Source organism: Coptis chinensis, chromosome 9, assembly GCF_015680905.1.
Source record: "Coptis chinensis isolate HL-2020 chromosome 9, ASM1568090v1, whole genome shotgun sequence".
Lineage (NCBI taxonomy): Eukaryota > Viridiplantae > Streptophyta > Magnoliopsida > Ranunculales > Ranunculaceae > Coptis > Coptis chinensis.
In genome coordinates, this window is record NC_141464.1 from 24,911,442 (window position 1) to 24,931,550 (window position 20,109).

General features: G+C 37.8%; 1 pseudogene; it reads left to right on the plus strand.

Annotated features, from left to right (window-relative positions):
* The first annotated feature begins 252 nt into the window (after positions 1-252).
* Positions 253-18,348, plus strand: LOC147475320 (heat shock protein 82-like; annotated as a pseudogene).
* The last annotated feature ends 1,761 nt before the right edge of the window (positions 18,349-20,109 follow it).

Consider the following 20,109-nt stretch of genomic DNA (forward strand, 5'->3'; position numbering starts at 1 on the left):
TTCAAAATAAAATTGAGATCAGGAATTTATGATGCATATGATACTGACCAAGCTAGAATTGCACATTGCCCAACTGATGTAAAGCTACCTGATTGGAAAGCATTTGTTGCAAATTGTTCACGCGAAGGATACAAGGTATTCATCATACATTATATTGGTTATAAAATCCATTTTGCATATCAAGACTCATATATTATTTTTTTGTAGAAACTAAGGGAAAAAAATGGGAAGAAGGCGCTTCAACACCACAAGATGCCCCATACTTGTAGTCGTAGAGGTTATACAAGATTGGAAAATGAGCTGGTAATTGAATGATCTATTTTTGACTTGTGAAGATTTTTCCCCTTAAGAGTACTTAATATATATATGTGAAATGTTTTATTTACTTGTTTTGTAGAGGCGTAAAAAGGGTAAGATTGGTAAGCCTGTTACAAGAGGTACTGTATGGGTTGCAGGCCATAAGAGGAAAAATGGAGAACCAGTAAATGAGTTTGCTAAAGAGAAAATAGTATGTCGTTCACTGTTCATAAAATATTTTCTAAGATAAAAGGCATGCTTATTCGATTTCCATGCGACTCTAGTTATATTTTTTATTGTTGTTGTTGTTGTTGTTCTGTTATAGGATATGTTGAATGAAATAGACTGTGATATAGAATGTGGAAGAGGAGATGCCCTCTCACAAGTTTTAGGTCCTGATCCTAATGGGCGTGCGCGTGGAGTGGGATATGGAGTTACTCCATCTACTTTGTATGGTATCCAACAATGCAATGGGAGGATGAGTGAATTGCAGGAGAAATATGATGATGTATTGGAAGAAATGTCTTCTGTCAAGAAACTTGTTGCCAAACTATTGAATAGTGAAGAGGTATTCCAATTTGTTTGGGGATTCCATATATACTTTTGTTTTGATTTACTAACATCAAAATTATTTTCAGCCAAACCATTCGTCTGTTCAACCTTCTCCAGAGGTGGCAATGAACCCTCAAAGTCCATCTTCCCAAAGCAATCACAATCTGAATTCTGTATGTATACAATGTTGGATTCTATTTTTTTTTTTTTAAATTTCAAATTCCTAGATTTACATTTATATTATTGTTTCCTTATATGTTTTCGTACAGGGACGGACTAAATCGAAAGATGTGTCTACTGAAAGATCTCTTGAGGGTCGACGTGACCACCGAAGTCCATCTGCCCCAAGCAATCAAAATTCAGTAAGTTTTCCATGTTAAATCCTATTTCATTAAATTTGAAATTTTCATTGCTTTTTTATATTTTCCCTTTCATGTTTTCGTACAGGGTGGGGCTAAATCCAAAGTTGTATCTACGCAAAGACCTACTCATCGCTCAACGTGACCATCAAAGTCCATCCCCCAAAACAATCAAAATCTGATTTCAGTATGTTATCCTTGCTAAATGCTATTTCATTTAACATGTGAATTTCTAGAGTCATGTATGTATATCTTTTGTTTTCATACAGGGTACTAAATCCAAAGTTGTGAAGTGCAAGTTGTTTAGACTTGTTCCCTCAAGATGTCGTGGCGGAAGGATTGTGGTATACCGATGATCCAAAGAGCCTACAAAGGCATACTAAGCCTTTAGGCCCGGTTATTCAAAGGTTTCTATTGAAGTTGCAATTCAAAAAAGGATGCGCTACTTGTTAGGGGAATAACGCTTTGAAGACGATAGAAGATGCCGCTCTCTAGTTTTGTGGCTTGGCCAACCAATTCCTTAATTAAGTTGTGATGTGCACTCAATTTTAAGAGCTAGTTTTTTGTTGTTTGAAAACACTTAAATTTTGAAGACCTTTTAATTATGCGTGTTTGGGCAGTTGTGTTAGTTGGAATTGGATTCAATGAATGGTGAATGGTTTAAATTCTTCCACTTGGTGCTATATGTATCTGTTTTCTTTGTTATTCTTAGCTTTGTTATTGATACGTTTGCAGGCTTTAGAACTGATCATTATTCATATATCCATACTGATTGTTCTCTATTGCTTCTTGCAGGCCAACACTTTTTAACTCCGCCTTTGTAAAGTTGTCGCTAGCTTTACAATGCCGGTCCCAAGCCCGGATAAAGGAGGAGGGTAAAGGGAAGAGTATAGGGTATTGCAATTAAAATTCTTTTTAAAATATATCAAAGTTTGGGAGTGAAGCAGATGATCTACTGCTGTAACACGGTATTTATTTCACCTTTTTTTGTATTTCCTTTTATGTCGAACCAAATCACTGTTACTCATTAGTTCTAACTACTACTTGATAATTTTAGGAATTAGTTTGATAATTACGGTTTTCATTATTTGATTGTTCATTTGTATTTGTCCTTAATAGGAGCTGAAGTTGTCGATGTACAAAACTTTGCTTGGGAGTCGAGGCTTTCAAAAGTATGAACATGGATTTTCCCCAACCTTGAGTGTGCATGTTTTGTTTTGTCACAATGGCTTTATAAGTCGCCGCCTCCTCGGGAACTTTTATTCGAATGTGAAGCGAGAGAGTTTCCAGAAAATCACATTTTATCGGGTTTCTTCTATCATTCAAACTAATTCTATGGTTCCGGTAGTATTGTTGATCTATTCTAAATATATCAAGGTATGCAATTTGTCTTGTTAGGATCTCCCGATATCATGGCAACATATAGTTGTCGAATTGAAGCCGATAAATAGAAAGCGATGACGGATATGTGAAAGTAGACCTCTTTATATGGCATACTTGTAGTTAGCCATGTTTGCTCCACAGGGAGAGACAGTTCTACCCACCCTCCGCCCCTTATTTTTTTCATTTTAGAATCATGTCCATCTTATAAGAGGAGTTGGTGCTTAAAGCACCTCACATCTATAAAACTTTAGTGTTTTGCCTTTCTACTCTACAGTTGTCGTCTCAAAAAGACTTGCATGCTAGTATTAGAAAGAGACCAAATAACCTTTTGGTTACCATAATTTCCTTTTTCCCATATATTTCATTGATAATATCCAAATAGTCTTATTACTGCCGTTAATCTTTAAACTATCCAACTGAGATGGGTTACTTTTTTTATACACTAAATTGGACTGTTTATGTACTCAAAGTCATGTTAATAACTTTTGTACTTGATCTATTCAGGGATATCACTAAAGGGACATCTGTTAAGAAAAAAAAGAAGAAATTTTGAAACTCTGCTGCGTTCAAGACATAGACACAAAAAGGATGTGAGGTATGAATGCCAATATGTGTTACTAGGCTTCCATTCTTTCTATTGGTGAAATATTTGAACCATTGATTTGATATAATAAGATGGCCTTACTAAGTCTTTTATGAAGTCGGTGATGATTTTGGTGGTCCATAGGTAATGATAGGTACGTGGAATGTTCTTTGGACGACCTCCGGTGAGAATCTTGAGATTGATGGCTGGCTTTGTTTGGAAGAACCCGCAGACATGTACATTCTCGGGTGAGTCTTCCTTGTGTTGTGAATCCCGTGTAGGCGGTTCTAATTTCGAGACCTAGCATCCATCCGTTTGAAGTAAGCCCGAAAAGTGGATTCCCGTTTCTATGAAGATAATATGTTATAGTGTTAATGAGGTCGAAAGCAATCTTCTTTTTCTTGCCGCGACATCACTTTCGGCAACAGGTAAAAGGTCCTATTCCTTTGCATGACCTTTTATTGTGCCAATTTCTTGGTTCCTACCTCTTACCACTTCGGTTGATCCAATTCATCTAGGAAAAATACTAGGATCATGCTATGTTCTTCCGATTTTATTCTGCTTTTGAGTATGGTCGGTGTCATCAATAGTTTACCTTCACGCTGTGTGGTTGTCTGTTTTTTGTCGACCTCCAATTGTCACATTCTCGCATCAATCCAAACGTCTCGAACATAAAACTCTAAAGAGCACTCTTCAAGATTATTCAAAACAGGTTGAGTTATATTATTGCTAACGGTGTCGAAGAAGAAAAGTTCGAGAGAGAAAAGAGAACTGTTTAATTAGTTCTGCCTTCTCTCACTACACTACAGGGCCTTCCACCCTTCGGGTGGGCTTAACAAAGTGTCCCACCTATTGAATGACTCACGCAGAACTTCGGGATTTTCATGACTATCCCGGTCGGAAGTATATCCGTCGATGAAGTATATCTTGTTTACTACATGACTATCCCGGTTTTACATGAAAACCTTTCGGATACAACTTATTTTCTATAAAATAGCAAGTTGTAAATTACGATTTAGCATATCTCTGAAAATCTGGGAAAGGGGTCCCGGGTTGTGAAACCCGTAACAACATATTAGGGATTGTATGTTGTTAAAAGCATAAGGCAAAGCTGACCCACTAAACAAAACACCTTAGGCCCCCTCGCTTTTGACCCGCTTAACCATCAGATTTTGATTGGAAAAAACACACACGATGGGGTTTAAAGGTTATAGGGCGGGTCCTTTTTCAATAGAAAATGTGCTCCCCAACCCCACCGCCCACCACCACCAAATAAATAAAAAAAATAAAAAATCTGATTTATAGGCACTATGTTTGCGGCGCCAAGGACTGCTAGGGCTAGGACTGGGGAAGCTTTACTAGTGAGAGGCGAGGCAAGGTGGTGACGTTGGTGTTCAAAAAATATGGGTTTCAATGCTTTGATGGTGCCTTAGCATAGATGGGGTGCAAATTAACCACCAATCCATTTGAGCTTCATTAGGCTCCTAGCTTAAGGAAATGGTGCAGTATTTGTTGTCTTGGTATTTGTTGTCTTGGTCTGGAAATGTACCTCCTACTTAATTTTAACTAATCTATATAAAAACGAGTGGCAAATTATATATAAGCGTGGGTTGCATTTTTTTTTGAGAAGATTATATAAAATGGTGGATTAACAGCGAGGGTAAATGATGTGTAAATGCAACTTTAGGTCCTATATTGAAGTTTCCAATGCCAAGGTAAGCATGTAATAGGTGAATGATTTTCATGCTAAACAGATAACATTTGAGTTGGTTCTCAACAATTGTTGACAAATTTTCTGCTGCTTTAGTTTGCTCCACTTGCAACTTTTCTTGTTTTGAAAATATGCTATAATAACAATTTTATTGTTTTGGATTTCTGGGCACTTGGAAGTGGAAACTTCTCTGCTGAATATGAAGTGTGACAAGTGATCTTATGTTTTCAGGTTTGTCAAATTTGACTTCTTTGTCCTTTAAAAAGAACAATGCCATCACTGCTCAAGGTATGCGTGCTGATAAGAGCCCAAAACTGTAGTTTTAACCCCTTAGCAGTCATACTTTTAGACCAATTATGTGAGTAATAAGTAAGAGTTAATACTGATTACGTGTTTTTATGTATTTCAGGCTTCAAAGTCAATTATGTGAAGGAATGTGCCACTTTGATGAGATAAAGGAGCAATGGTTGGTTACTAAGGAGTTCGTGATTAAAGGCCAAGATTCAAGAAGACAAAGCCTTTGTAAAGCCTGGTCAAAAGATGAAAAGTCAAAGTCCACGCAAAGTAAACAAACAAGTACAATGATAGCAGAACTTCCGAAGACCATATCTTTGGACTCAGACATTGGAATTGGGCCTACCTTATGTCAAAACGACCGGATCGGAAAGAGCTTTCCAATGGACCAAGCCTTGACCCAATCAGAGGAGCAGAAGTGGACGAAACATCTGTCTAAGCCAACTGCAGCTGAGGAGCCCATTTTGGACTAAAGAAATTGGGTTTTGGGCCCGATTTTCCTGCCCAAAACATGGCTCCAAGCCCATGCACGATTTTTGGATCTGGAAGTATAAAAACAAAAGCTTGACTCTTTGTTAATGGCAGTTAGGTTAGGAAGCTAATGTTAATGGAGTTTAGGGTTAGAAAAAGATAGATCTAGATTAGTTTTTAGGTCTAGATCTAGTTTTGAATCTCCATTTTTATTAGTTTTCATTTCCCTTGTTTTAATTTAAAGTATTAAAATATTGTTATTGCTTCATTAGATAAATCAAGTAGTTTATTATTGATCAAATTCGATTTTGTCATTTATCTATTGCTTAGATCTAATTTCATTTCTTGGTTGTTAGTCATTTCGTAGTTATTGATGTTAGATTTTAATTATTGTTTGTTAAATTTCATAAAGTTATAATCTTTAGATTTAGTTGTCTTAAATTTATAATTAGTTTTAGTTTAAACACCAAACACATCACTCTCACTGTTCCTTGTGTTTAAATAATTGAATTCTATTTAAGTCTTGAGGGTTTAAGAGTGGAACGAAATCCTTACTCGTTGTATTGCATGATTATGTTTTGAGAGTAAGAAGAATTGATTTAAACGTAAGAACGGTAGGATTACGTATTAGTGTTCTTGTAGCATTAATATTTAGAATTTTACTGTTTCTACGGATATCAAATGGCGCCGCTGCCATCTTAATCTCGTTCAAGACAAGAATTCAATTGCTTGAATCTAAGGGGCAATCCCCCATTCTCTACCCACCCGCCCTTTTAATTTTTCATTTTTGTTTCTTGATTTTTGGAACTGTTCACTGTTTCAGGAATAGGGGCTGCGGATTCACAGAGAAAAACACTGCGGTGAAGGTATTTCTAAATTTTCGAAAATTCTGAAAATATTCATACATAATATTTTATGTGTTGTTGATTTACTAGAATATTTTCAGATTTTTCAAAGTTGGTTTACCTTGTGAAAAAAATACGATCTTTATAGTGCTGCATTTCAGTTTTCACACCGTATGTTCTTGAAAAACAGACGAATAAGGTTACTTAGGGAGTTCTAAAAATTCTATAATTTTTACAGGAGTATCTATCCTAATCCAGAAGTTTGTAGTAAAAATTTGATGAGTTTTTGATTTGTTTTGACCACCTAAATAGTAGAGTGTTTCCAGTGTGTTTCTGCAGTGTTGCAAACACTTAATATCTGAAACACCAGCCAATAAGGAGAGGTTGTAGAACTCCAATTGCTCTAAATGTTTTACAGGAACAACTAGGATCTGTTAGGAGTCTCCAGTAAAAATTTGGAAATTTTTGGATTTGTTTTGATGGGTTAACCATTCGGTTGTTTGTATTGTGTCCGAAAACGGTTTCACAAACTTTGGAGGGCTGTAGAGGGACTTTCACAGCTCCGATCGATCTGAAATTTTACAGGCTACTTTATAGACGTCTTAGAAAATTACTGTAAAAATTTCAGATTTTTTGGAGTACGATAAAAGGCCTAAAACTTGAAAACCCTGGAGCGCGACCCGCGCCCATGTTGAAGCGCGACCATGCCTTAAACACCTGTAATTTCAACTTACCTTTGAGCGCCCAAACCCAACCCGCGCCCAACCCGCGCCCTACAAGGAAAATTCATCCGAACAGCCCAATTTTCATAGGTAAATGCATATTTTTATTCCTTAAAGTTATTCAGTGTTTCTAACTTGTTAAATACACTGAAATCGCGTATACAAGACGCTATTCAAACGCGTAGCAAGGAGGCATTCAGGTACTCCTTCTTCCACTCCTCGCCTCTTCTGTCAGAGGAGTTTTAATTCTAGTATAATCAGGCTTGTTTTTCGTAGAAATAAATATAACACGCCTATCTAGAATTTCACACACTACACTTGCATCAATGGCTAAAGAACAAGAGACTCCTCTCTCTGATTTTTATAAAGCCCTAAACGATGGCCCTAAGTCGTGCATCGTTCTTGCAGACCTAGTGGGGGATTTTCGAATCCCCTAATATATTTAACTTGTTACCGGTTTTCATGGTTTAGACCATGAGAAGCCTTTACCAGCACATCGTAGGATAGACCAAGTTCTCACTACATTCCATCATCCTAGCGTAAGTCCGGATCAAGTTAAACTTAGGGTGTTTCCTTTCACCCTAGCCGACAAAAGGCGGCGTCTTGGTTAACTGCCCAAACGCCAAACTCTGTGGACTCATGGGCTCAACTTGTTCAATTGTTCATGGAACAATTTTACCCACCACTAAAGACAGATGAAATGCTTCAAAAGATTCATTTCTTCCGCGAATCCTCATGAATCCTTTTCGGAGGCCCGAATCGCTTTCACCGATCTTCTCATTGAATGCCCACATCATAATCTTGCGAAAGACACGCTTTGTTCGTGCCTTCTTCAAGGGGCTTTTACATCGTCATAAGGAGGTTCTAGATATCATGTCCGGGGTAGTTTTCTTAGTAAAGGAGCCTTGGAGGCTTATACATTCTTAGAAGATCAATCTAAGAGGAACAACAATTGGGAGGTAACGATTCCTCCCGGCCCTCTCCTTCTTCTCTTGAGGTTAAACATGATCCCGAAGCTTAAAACTCTTATCGATGCCCTCACTAAAAGGTAGATGCCATCTCTGCTCAACAACAACCCACTCCACCATGAACATTAACTCTACTCGTTGTAATGTCTGCGTTTTGTAGTCTTGAGCATTCCGACTTCTATTGTCCTCTTGTCTATGCACAAACACCACCACAACCATCACACTTCAACCAGTTAACTCAACATCAAGGACAAGGGAACTTAGGTGACCATAATAGAGAGCTTTGTACCCATAACCCGGAACTATCAACATCAAGACATGAATGCTCAACAAGCTTTAATTCCAATACAACCATCTACAGACAAAGTAGTAGTGACCTTGTTGGAGAAACAAAATCAAATTATGCAACAAAACTCCAACTTAATGAAAGATCAGCATGATCAAAACTCTAATATGATGAAACAAACAATGCAAATGATGCAGTCTTTGTGCCAAAAGGTTATTGACATGTCTTCTAACCAAAATAATAACCAAACCGGCGTGTTTCCAAGTCAAGCAATGCCTAATCCTAAGTCAACAAACACCACCTTCGAAATAAAAAGTATTCAGTGTAATGGTAATATAAACCAAGGGGACCTACAGGCAGTTACTACCCTTCGTTCAGGGCGAGTAGTTGATAACCAAGTGACTATGCCTAAAGATTACCCACAAACTAAAAATGATACCATACCACATACTATAATAGAAACTGAAGACCCTACAACTGTAGAAGTACCAGTTAAACCACAACCAAAAGGGAAAACATTACAAGACCCAATAATAGAAAGTGAAGACCCTACACCTGTAGAGGTTCCAATATGGACACCTAGTTGGAAAACGGCTAGAGATAAAGCAAAGACTAATAAAACTTTTATCCCTTCTGCTAAAAATAGCGATAAAGCACCATATCCCCAAAGACTAGTTGTGTTTAAAAGGACGAGAATTTTGATGAGATTAGGGAAGTGTTTAAAATTTGACTATAAACCTACCTTTTCTAGAAGCTATAAAAAGTCTACCCGGACACGCTTAAGTTTCTAAAAGAGTTGTGCACCAAGAAGAGGAAAACCAACATACCCCACGAAACATTTTAATCTGACAATATCCCTCTTTATCCGAACATAACGGAATTGTTAAGTACAAGGACCCCCGGGTCGCCCCATCAGACAATGCACCTTAGGTGATACCTTCATAACAACCGCTTTATTAGACCTGGGGCGAAAAGTGTTAACTTACTCCCTTTTTTTTATATAAACAACTGGATCTAACAATACTTCAACCAACCAAAATGACTTTGCAGTTAGCCGATCGTTCTATTAAGTATCCCAAGGGTCTAGTTGAAAATATTCTTGTTAAAGTTCGTGATTTTTACTATCCCGCCGACTTTGTTATTCTCGACACGAAGTTGCTCATGATTCCATTCCCATCATCTTAGGCGCCCTTTCTTGGCAACCGCCAATGCCCAAATCAATTGTCGGGATGGCTCAATGACTCTTTCTTTTGGAAATCTTTCTGTAGAAGTTAACATGTTTAGACAAAAACAGGGACAACTAGGTTTGCCTATAGAAGGAGAAGTGAAGTCCATTGAGAGTTTTGTACCTCACATTAGTGCGGCTGACACTTTAGTCCCCACACTAGTAGATACCCCTCTTATGGAAGAAGACAAGGATCACAATTTCTACTCCCTAGACGTAGATAACATCGAGGAAGATTTCCTTCGACTCCTTGAGTTCTCTCCTATTGACATCCATTCATCTCTTGGACGCCATGACGGAAGAAGAATTTTTCGCCTCTATCCCAGTGATTCTTCTTACCCACCTATTGAGGAATGTCTTGCATATCTCAAAGCCTCTGATGATATAGACCTAAGAACACTAGTTGAACACCATTCACCCACCTCACATCCTCATGTCACTCATTCACCTTCCATCATGAATGTTCTTCGCCCTCTACCTTTTCAAAGAACCATTGAGTTTGTACTTGACCTTGGCGTTTCTCCTATGCTTCATAACTATCTAAAACCAACCGGTGAAGAAGTAACACCCAAGGACAAGCCACCGACACTTTTTCATTTTTTCCATTTTTCCCATTTTTCCTTCTCACACTTATCCACATTCCAAGTATTTTCCAAAACCATTCATTTACTCACGATCATTCACTTGGACACCTTCTTATTCAACTAAGTTGCGTCGTAGAAAGTTTTGGAGCTTAATTCTGTTTGATGGTGCATTCCATGTTAATTATTTGTGGGAAGACCCACAACTTTTTAGATTATTGATATATGGGAAACTGCATGTAAATACATATATATCACTTTAAGTCTAGGGAATCTGACTTTAAAAGACCCACGTTTTAAAACAAATTTTTACAAACCTGTTTTCAAAAATTTGTTTGGGGGTGGGGTGTTTGGTTTTTCCATGCTTGATCACTAAACTTCCTATTCTTACCCCCACCTCGCTCCCTTGATAAAAAAAAAAAAAAAAACGTTATCCACTCCAAGTTTTACTTTCATTTTCATCTAAACTCCGGTTTCAGCCCTTCAGAGCGCGCCCGCGCCCCATCAGAGCGCGCCTGCGCCCTTCACATTTTTGGAAAATTTATTCAGAGCGCGACCGCCCTCATACCGAGCGACCCGCCCTCTCATCTATCGACCTAGAGCCACTTCTAAATTTGCCGAGCGACCAGCTCAAACACTGGAATTCTAAATACACAGAGCGACTTCGGCCCTAGTTGAGCCGCGCTCGCCTCGACTTCGTGGACCAGAAAATTCCAGTTTTCTACTGGGTAGTTTCCGATCATTCACAGCTATTCCAGAGCGTAATTTTGAGATGACATCTCCTACATTGATACCGGAACAATCTTTCAAGATTTGTTTCAAAGCACTACTTATGGTGCTTGGTTTCATGAGGTGATCACACACGTAGTTTTGGGATCGCTTATGGTTCTTGCAAGCATTTGTTCTTGGACTTGCCATGCCCGGCTGAAATACAAGACCCATGATGCTATTGGGTAGATAATATGCATGTCTACACTTATGACTTTTTGCATGAGGGTTATGGGTCCGACATTTTCCGTGTAGAGGACCAAGGGACATATAATGTAGCCCTTGGTAGCTTGTCCCTTAATGTGATACGGTAATATTCTTTATCATGCTAAACATATTATGGGGGTCACATTTTTCTTCTGTGAATGATGCCACTTGCGATGTTTTCCTTGCTTTAGCTGAGGAATGCCTACTATATGACCTTCCTAAGACCTTAATGTCTAGTTTAGCACGAGCCCATAGCATGAGGCATAAGTATCTTCTTATGTCTATATTAGTTTGCCGTATTATGCTATGTTTCTTCCCTGTTTTTTGTGCCCGTTTCGTGGATTGGGTTGGGGTCGAAATTGTGAGACCCACCAATTGTATTATCCGATCTTTCCGTGCAATGACTTGGCAAGGGTGGAGGATACAACCTCATCAGGTTGCACCTTACACCCCATCCGACCAAGTGGCGCTTAACAGGTTAGCATCCGTAGATGATAAATGGCGGCAAGCTTGGCAAATTATAATGGCATGGCAGATCGCCGAAGAAACCTCACTTCTTTATAGAAGAGGAGGATGACAAGTAAACGCGGAGTGGAGGTAAGTTTTAAATTTCAGTTAAGTGTCCGCTTATGTCCCAAGCAATTTAATTCTCTTAACCCCATAATGGGTGGAACTCTTATAGAAGTTCGCGTTTTTTATTTCCTATATTAGTATGTTCTAACCTTGTTTTGCAGATGTTCCAGAATTTCAATGCGATTTCCATGGTATTTTTCTACCCTCTTTATTTAAATGCTTTGAGGACAAAGCATGCTTCTTGTTTGGGGGGCATAGAAACACGTGTAATTAAGGCATCCTGTTAGGATATAGATATGTATAATATGCATTTGTTTTCAAGTTAAAAATTTCAAAAATATAAATAAATAAGTTTATGCTATACACTTAGGAATATTGGTGTTGTTTTCTTTCTCTATGCTCTTAACAATCTAGAAGTCTCAATGTAGCTTTTGAATCGTAATAATTGTTAGAAACTTAGGTTAATATGTAGGTAATAATCTTTGCATCTATCTATAAATATATTACATGAGTATCTATGATTGTTAGTAGTAAGTTTCTTCAAATCTAGGCTAGAGTACTTATTCTACAAATCCTGTGAGAATATAGCCTAAAGCCTTATATGAGCGAAATATTTGAGAAATGACACAAGGGAGAAGTAAAATCCGGATAGAGAAATCACACGTCCACTTGCTTGATCACTATGCCATATCCTAAGCGAGAATTTAGGCCCTCTTTGGATCGATATAGCCAAAAATTCAAACCTATGAATTATTTTCCGCTAGTCGCCCCTTCGAGCCTTTCTTTAGCCTTCCATAAACCACAATTCCTTTACCCTGTTACAAAAAACAAAACAAAATAAAAAAAAATTCAACTTACCCAATCTAGAATAAGTCCGAGAATAGAATGAGTGAAGAAAGAAGAAGAGAAAAAAAACCTGTGAAAACAAAAATTAGTTAGTTGCTTGGAAAAAGAAAAGAAGTTTCCATCCAAAGAAAAAGAAAAGAAAAGAAAAATAGAAATAAATAAAAACTCCAAAAAATAGAATAAAAGGGAGTCAAAAGCCAAAGAAAAGAAAAAGAAAAATATGGCTAAGGATGGAAACAAAGTATAGAAGCAAAAAGAAAATAACAAGGTTTTCTCTAAGTTACATAATATGAAGACTCTATTATCTCGGACTTGTCCTTTTTGTATATCCATTTCCTTCCTTCTTAAACCATCTCCTAATCCCCGCAACACCTAATAAAGACCTCTAGCTCAATTAGGAATAGGTTAGTGTGATAGTAAGTGGCGGATGTGTTTTGATCGACTCCGCTTCCTTTGTTTGTCATTGAGATTGTAAGGTAAAGTGTGCCCACCGCATTAACCGGAGTAGCGGAACTTGAGCGAAAAATCAGAGTGGTTTTGTCTTGACATTTATGTGAGGACCTACTTAAGGACGCTTATTCCGAAGTTTTCAAACGGACCTGCTATTACATTTCATAGTATTACTCATTGTTATATGTTTATTTTAGATGATTGATTATTATGCATATATTAGCTTAGGGTTCTGACTGGGTTATTCTTATGTATTTGCTAGTGAGATGTATAGATAGTTGAGACATGAATGAGAAAACAATAGTTTTATTTCTTAGTCGTTGTAGTATAGATGAAGTTTGTGAGTACCTTCACTGGAAAACTCTCACAAGGCTATAACTCGTCCACTAGGGAATTCCTAGTGGTTTAAGGCCTTGTTGCATATGGTCAATGCAATCGCACTCAAATAAACGAGTAGATAGAACTCCATTTTTGGTCACTTATTCTAATTTCTCATCTTTGCTTGAGGACAAGCAAAATACTGTTTGGGGGTGGTTGATAAGAGCCCAAAACTGTAGTTTTAACCCCTTAGCAGTCATACTTTTAGACCAATTATGTGAGTAATAAGTAAGAGTTAATACTGATTACGTGTTTTTATGTATTTCAGGCTTCAAAGTCAATTATGTGAAGGAATGTGCCACTTTGATGAGATAAAGGAGCAATGGTTGGTTACTAAGGAGTTCGGTGATTAAAGGCCAAGATTCAAGAAGACAAAGCCTTTGTAAAGCCTGGTCAAAAGATGAAAAGTCAAAGTCCACGCAGGCAGAAACAGTGCACAAAGACAGCAGAACTTCCGAAGACCATATCTTTGGGCTCAGACCTTGGAATTGGGCCTACCTTATGTCAAAACGACCGACTCGGAAAGAGCTTTCCAATGGACCAAGCCTTGACCCAATCAGAGGAGCAGAAGTGGACGAAACATCTGTCTAAGCCAACTGCAGCTGAGGAGCCCATTTTGGACTAAAGAAATTGGGTTTTGGGCCCGATTTTCCTGCCCAAAACATGGCTCCAAGCCCATGCACGATTTTTGATCTGGAAGTATAAAACAAAAGCTTGACTCTTTGTTAATGGCAGTTAGGTTAGGAAGCTAATGTTAATGGAGTTTAGGGTTAGAAAAAGATAGATCTAGATTAGTTTTTAGGTCTAGATCTAGTTTTGAATCTCCATTTTATTAGTTTTCATTTCCCTTGTTTTAATTTAAAGTATTAAAATATTGTTATTGCTTCATTAGATAAATCAAGTAGTTTATTATTGATCAAATTCGATTTTGTCATTTATCTATTGCTTAGATCTAATTTCATTTCTTGGTTGTTAGTCATTTCGTAGTTATTGATGTTAGATTTTAATTATTGTTTGTTAAATTTCATAAAGTTAGAATCTTTAGATTTAGTTGTCTTAAATTTATAATTAGTTTTAGTTTAAACACCAAACACATCACTCTCACTGTTCCTTGTGTTTGAATAATTGAATTCTATTTAAGTCTTGAGGGTTTAAGAGTGGAACGAAATCCTTACTCGTTGTATTGCATGATTATGTTTTGAGAGTAAGAAGAATTGATTTAAACGTAAGAACGGTAGGATTACGTATTAGTGTTCTTGTAGCATTAATATTTAGAATTTTACTGTTTCTACGGATATCACGTGCCTTGGGAAACCTATCGAGCTTGAGAAATCTTGACCTTGAGCGATGCTCCGGTATTCATGGTGGACTGGTTCATCGTAAAGGTAGGCACGTAATTACATTTATGCTAAGAATGCCTACCTGTTCCAAGCCCTATAATATTATTTATTTTCTTTTCGTTTCATAAAAGATAAATTTATTGATATAAGTCATATAACCTAGAATATTACATCAATTGCGTAGACATTAGCAAGCTACTAAAACAAAAGGCGGAAACCCAGATACACTCAAAAGAAAACCCCACCTAGACTCTTAGCATAGACAACCGATTCTCCCCCCGAACAGTCCCACCACCCCAACCCTAAGGCTCATCATCTATTGCCCGTCCCCGCCCCAAGAATGCACCAGTCACCACCGAACTTTGATCTACCCAGTTTCGGCTTTTAATGCTTAAAAGACCATACGATAGAGAATATTTTTGATGCTTACAAGTACAGGTTTTTGTTGATGAATGGAGAATCTTTGAGTTGGATCGATTGGCATGAAGATGCGCTTTGACTATTGTCGTTGTTGAGGAATAGGAGTAGTATGATATAGTGCAGGTTTTAGTCCCACATTGAGTAGGTAATAATTGTAGTATGTCTACTCTCATATATTAGCAGAGTGAGTCCCATGTAATTATTTACCCTATGTAGATTTTAACTTGGTATCGGTGTCCTAGGGTTACAGTTGGGGATTCATGTTTTCTCGACATTGGCGCCACAAATCCGCAACCGACATTGGTGATCACAATTTTCCGGGTCACTATTAGGGTTATATTTCTCGATGGTTTGGTGCCGTGGTTTTGTCTTTTTTTGCTTCTTGTGGTCTAAAGTCTGCACACCTTGCCACCTTGGCAACATGTTTTGATTGATGTTGGTTTACAATTATCATGGGATTTTGTCGGCATGATGATCCGTTGTTCTCGAATCGCTTTCTCCTGTTAATCTTCTACTAATTTCTTTGGTGATACGTTGATGTCATCTTGGTTCACCATGGCTGAAGCCTTGGTAATGACCATCTTAATGTGCTTAGAGAAAAAAGAAAAAGAAAATATGGAGTTGTTGCTACTGTGTGTTTTGTGGTCGTAGGTTGTGATAGAATACTCTCTTATGAACACTTTTTTCTGCTGAAATTTCTAAGGTTCGAGCTTGTTTTAGTGAGCCCTCTTTTATTTTGATTGATATGGTAAGAGCTATTTTACCGACATTACTTTAAAATTATCCGTCCCATGTATCGTCCGTGTCGATATCGATTCACGTGTCCATGTCGAAAGCACGCACGGACACACCGCATGTGATATATCTCAAATGTGAATGGAGACTCATTATACAAGTTGCAAATGTGTACGGTGCTTTTTTTATACAAGTTGTCAGAATCTTTACCACAATGTCAATGTACTATTTTTTTGAAATTGTGAATATACTTTCTCTCAATCTGCTCGGTGAAAGGACTTTTCTTTGTGTTGACAAAGCTAGATTTGATGGACAAGGGAACAAATGCTTTGTTGATGTAAGTATTAAGATCCTTTTCATTGTGAACGCCCATTAACCGCACAAAGTAGAACTCTTTTGGTCATATTTTGAATTTTTCACTAAAATTCTTTCTCCCAAAGACTTCATATTTGTTGAAGTTATCGGTGAAGTTTCTCCCAACACTTCAGATTTGTTGAAGTTATTGGTGAAGAATAATTTCTTTATCTCTTGGATTTTAATATATCTTTGATTAAAGATACAACACTTGTCAGATTCATATTTGTTTTTAGCTTATTTTGCTCCTCTCCTATTACCTTTCTTGGGGTGCTTCTACTTTGTTGGATTGACTTTAAAACATATGTATTTGTTTGTTTTATTGGTGAAACCAAAAGGTTCTTGAAGGAAGAGCATATAGGCTGCAACATCCTTGGTAGGAGTTGTGAATCGCTCTCGGGGACGATATCAATAGAAATGTGGACATGATTGCCGCACGACGGCGTAGTAGGAGCGAATACTTTGCAAGTAGTCCCGATAATGCATTAACTTAGCAAGTAAAATGGGTCCGAATATCTCGCAAAACTTCACAAAAGGTAAGATACTAATAAGTTTTGTTTCCCTTTATCGATTATATGGTTCTCACAGAAAAGGATATGATACACTTGGATGGTATCATGAATATGGAAACTCATTTTTGTACTTTTATGTTTTGCAGCACTTGGAGGCAGTTATTAGGGCATGCATACCAAATATCACATCCTTGATTAACAAAACCATTGATGAACTTGAATCTGAGATGGACCACCTTGGCAGGCCTATTGCTCTTGACGCAGGGGTATGAACAATGTTATCTCATGTTTGTCTTGTAGTGACTTTTGTGTTCACTGATCTAGTTATCTGTATAATAGAGTTTTGAGTTCTTAGATCTAGCTATATCTATGAGAGTTCTATGAGGCTTACAAAAAGTTCTATGAGGCTTTCTCCAAGAACCCAAACTTGGCATCCATGAGGACTCCCGCACGTAACCAAGCTTGCTGAATTGCTTTCGTATCACTTTCGACCAAGAGTGGTGATGAGTTGACTAGTTTGAAGGATTATGTGACTAGGATGAAGGAAGGCCGAATGACATCTATTACATCACCGGTGAAAGCAAGAAGGTCTGTGGAGAACTCTCCTTTCCTTAAGAAGCTCAAGAAGAAGGGTATTGAGGTCTTGTACATGGTTGATGCTATTGATGAGTATGTTGTGGGTCAATTAAAGGAATTTGAAGGCAAAAAGCTTGTCTCGCCACAAAGGAAGGTCCGAAGCTAGATGAGAGTGAGGGGCGAGAAAAAAGAAAAGAGAAACTAAAGGAAAAGTTTGAGGGGTCTCGCAAGGTGATCAAGGATGTTCTAGGTGACAAGGTTGAGAAGGTGATTGTCTCGACCGTGTTGTGGATTCTCCCCGCTGTTTGGTGATGGTGAGTATGGGTGGACAGCTAACATGGAGAGGATCATGAAGGCTCGTGCTCTCGGGGATTCAAGCATGGCTGGCTACATGTCTAGCAAGAAGACCATGGAGATCAACCCCGAAAATTCTATCATGGAAGAGAAATGAGGAAGAGGGTCGATCTTGATAAGAATGACAAGTCGGGTTAAAGATTTGGTTTTGTTGTCTGTGTTTGAAACTGCCCTTCTCAACCGGGTTCAGTCTTGATGAGCCCAATACTTTCGGCACAGGATTCACAGGATGCTAAAGTTGGTCCGAGCATTGACGAGGACGATCGATCTTGGTGACACATGACATGCCACCATTGGAGGATGTTGATGCCGAGGGAAGCAAGATGGAGGAAGTTGATTAAGTCTTCACCTATCTCATTTTAGTACTTGACATTTAGTATATTTGGGGTATTTGGTAGTGTTTTTATTTATGTTGAGTGTTGAAACTTGAAACAATAGTCTCAATGGTAGTGATTTTGGATGGTCTGTAAGTTGTTTCATCATGTCGGTTGTAGGTTTTGGATGGTTATTTTGCTACTCTGACAATTTTATATGCTAGTATACAGTGTTTGTCTAAAATCTATCTTATATCTATGAGAGTTCAAGTTCATAACCAAATTTGCTACAACTTTACCTTGCGTGCTCATTTATATACTATCTTGGAACTTTGTTGGGCATTTGACCAAATTTTCAAGGAACATCTAGATGGAGGGTAAGCCCTTCTCAAAAGCTTTGATCTTCCCTCTATTTAACCTAGCCCCATGTCCCCACTTGCTGATTTTTAAGTAGACCAAATAAGAGTTTTAATTTTTTTCATTAATCATACTTTTCTTTATGATGCAAAGTAGAAGGAAGACGAGTTCATATTTCCAAATATATTTGAGAGACCAATTCCATCTATCTTAAGGGACTACATTGCACCTATTTGTCTTGATTTTGATCTCACTCAAAGTGACACCTTTTCTACTTTTAGCATGATTCGGATGAATTTAATCGGTATGTCTTGTCTATTACCCTTTTATTGATATTGTCGGGAAATACATAATATGTTAAAACAAAGCACATTGTGATGGGTATATATGTGTTATATAGTTGGGAGGCGGGACAAGTCTTGGCCGAGGAAGCTTATGCTTAACTTAGTCACGACTTTCAAAGAAAAACAAATCACCGGTTTTGAACCTAGAATTTGTACATGGACTCAAAAGTCTTCTATCCGACTCGGCTTGGATAAAGTCGAGCTGTAACGATTACTTGAGATTTAATAGAGTTTTTGTCAAACCCATATATATTTACTAGCATTGTGGAACATCTCCCTCGGGCGGATTTGGGCCTTCCTCTTAGAATTCTAACAGGTTGTATAGTTGCATACCAATGACCGAGGCAATCATATATCTGTTTCTCTGGGTAGTTTATTCTTCATAAACTGAATTGTTTCAAGTTGATTCTTGCCAAACAGATGAATGAACTAAATCCACTAAAAATTTCTACATCGTCCGAGAGTTGTTAGTCATGGTGTTTTATGCTTTAGGAGATGGAAAACAGCCTTTTCCGATCAGCATGGGTGCTATCTCTCTGAATGCCTTCTTGGATTGGCTTTTTGTGTCCAGGTTCTGCTTTGGCGCACGAGGACTGGTATGATACATTTTTACTTGATGGGGGCATTGAGAGCCTATTGTGTGAAGTTGTGTTAGTATATTTAGAGTCCTAACGAAGTCACTTTCACTGTTAAGGCACTTTCTACATCTTTGGTTACTTCTTTGTCAGCTTTGGCACTCTTCACTCTCCTCTCAAGAAAACTTAACCAAGCTGGACCTGCAGGACTGTTCGACGCGACAGCACTGGTTCACCCTCTCTTGCATAGAAGGTTACTGCTAAAATAGGTAGATCCATATTGATTTCTCGTCAAAACAAAGTACATCTTTGTCGGTCTTACAAAATTTGGAATAAGTTACAATGCAGGATCAAGTTACTCATTAGTTCTAACTACTACTTGATAATTTTTAGGAATTCATCGCAAAGGTGCTTACTCTTCCCCGGAGATGGGGAGATCATGGATATGATGGAGGTTGCAAATCCGATGTTGTTCATCTTTGTCGACTCTTTCATCGTGAAACTTCTTGCTTGGAAATGAAAGCTGAATTTCTTAGCACAGTATGACATCTTCAAATATAAATATATATTAAATCAAAATAGTATTTGCTTTTATTGTTCTTATTCTCTATTCATTTGGTCTTCCTCGCTTCATTTAACGCATCACATGTTCTAGGTTGAAAATAATAGGAGTATTAAGCCTTACATCTTTGACCATGCTAATATCTCCAGACTTGCTTTGAAGAATAT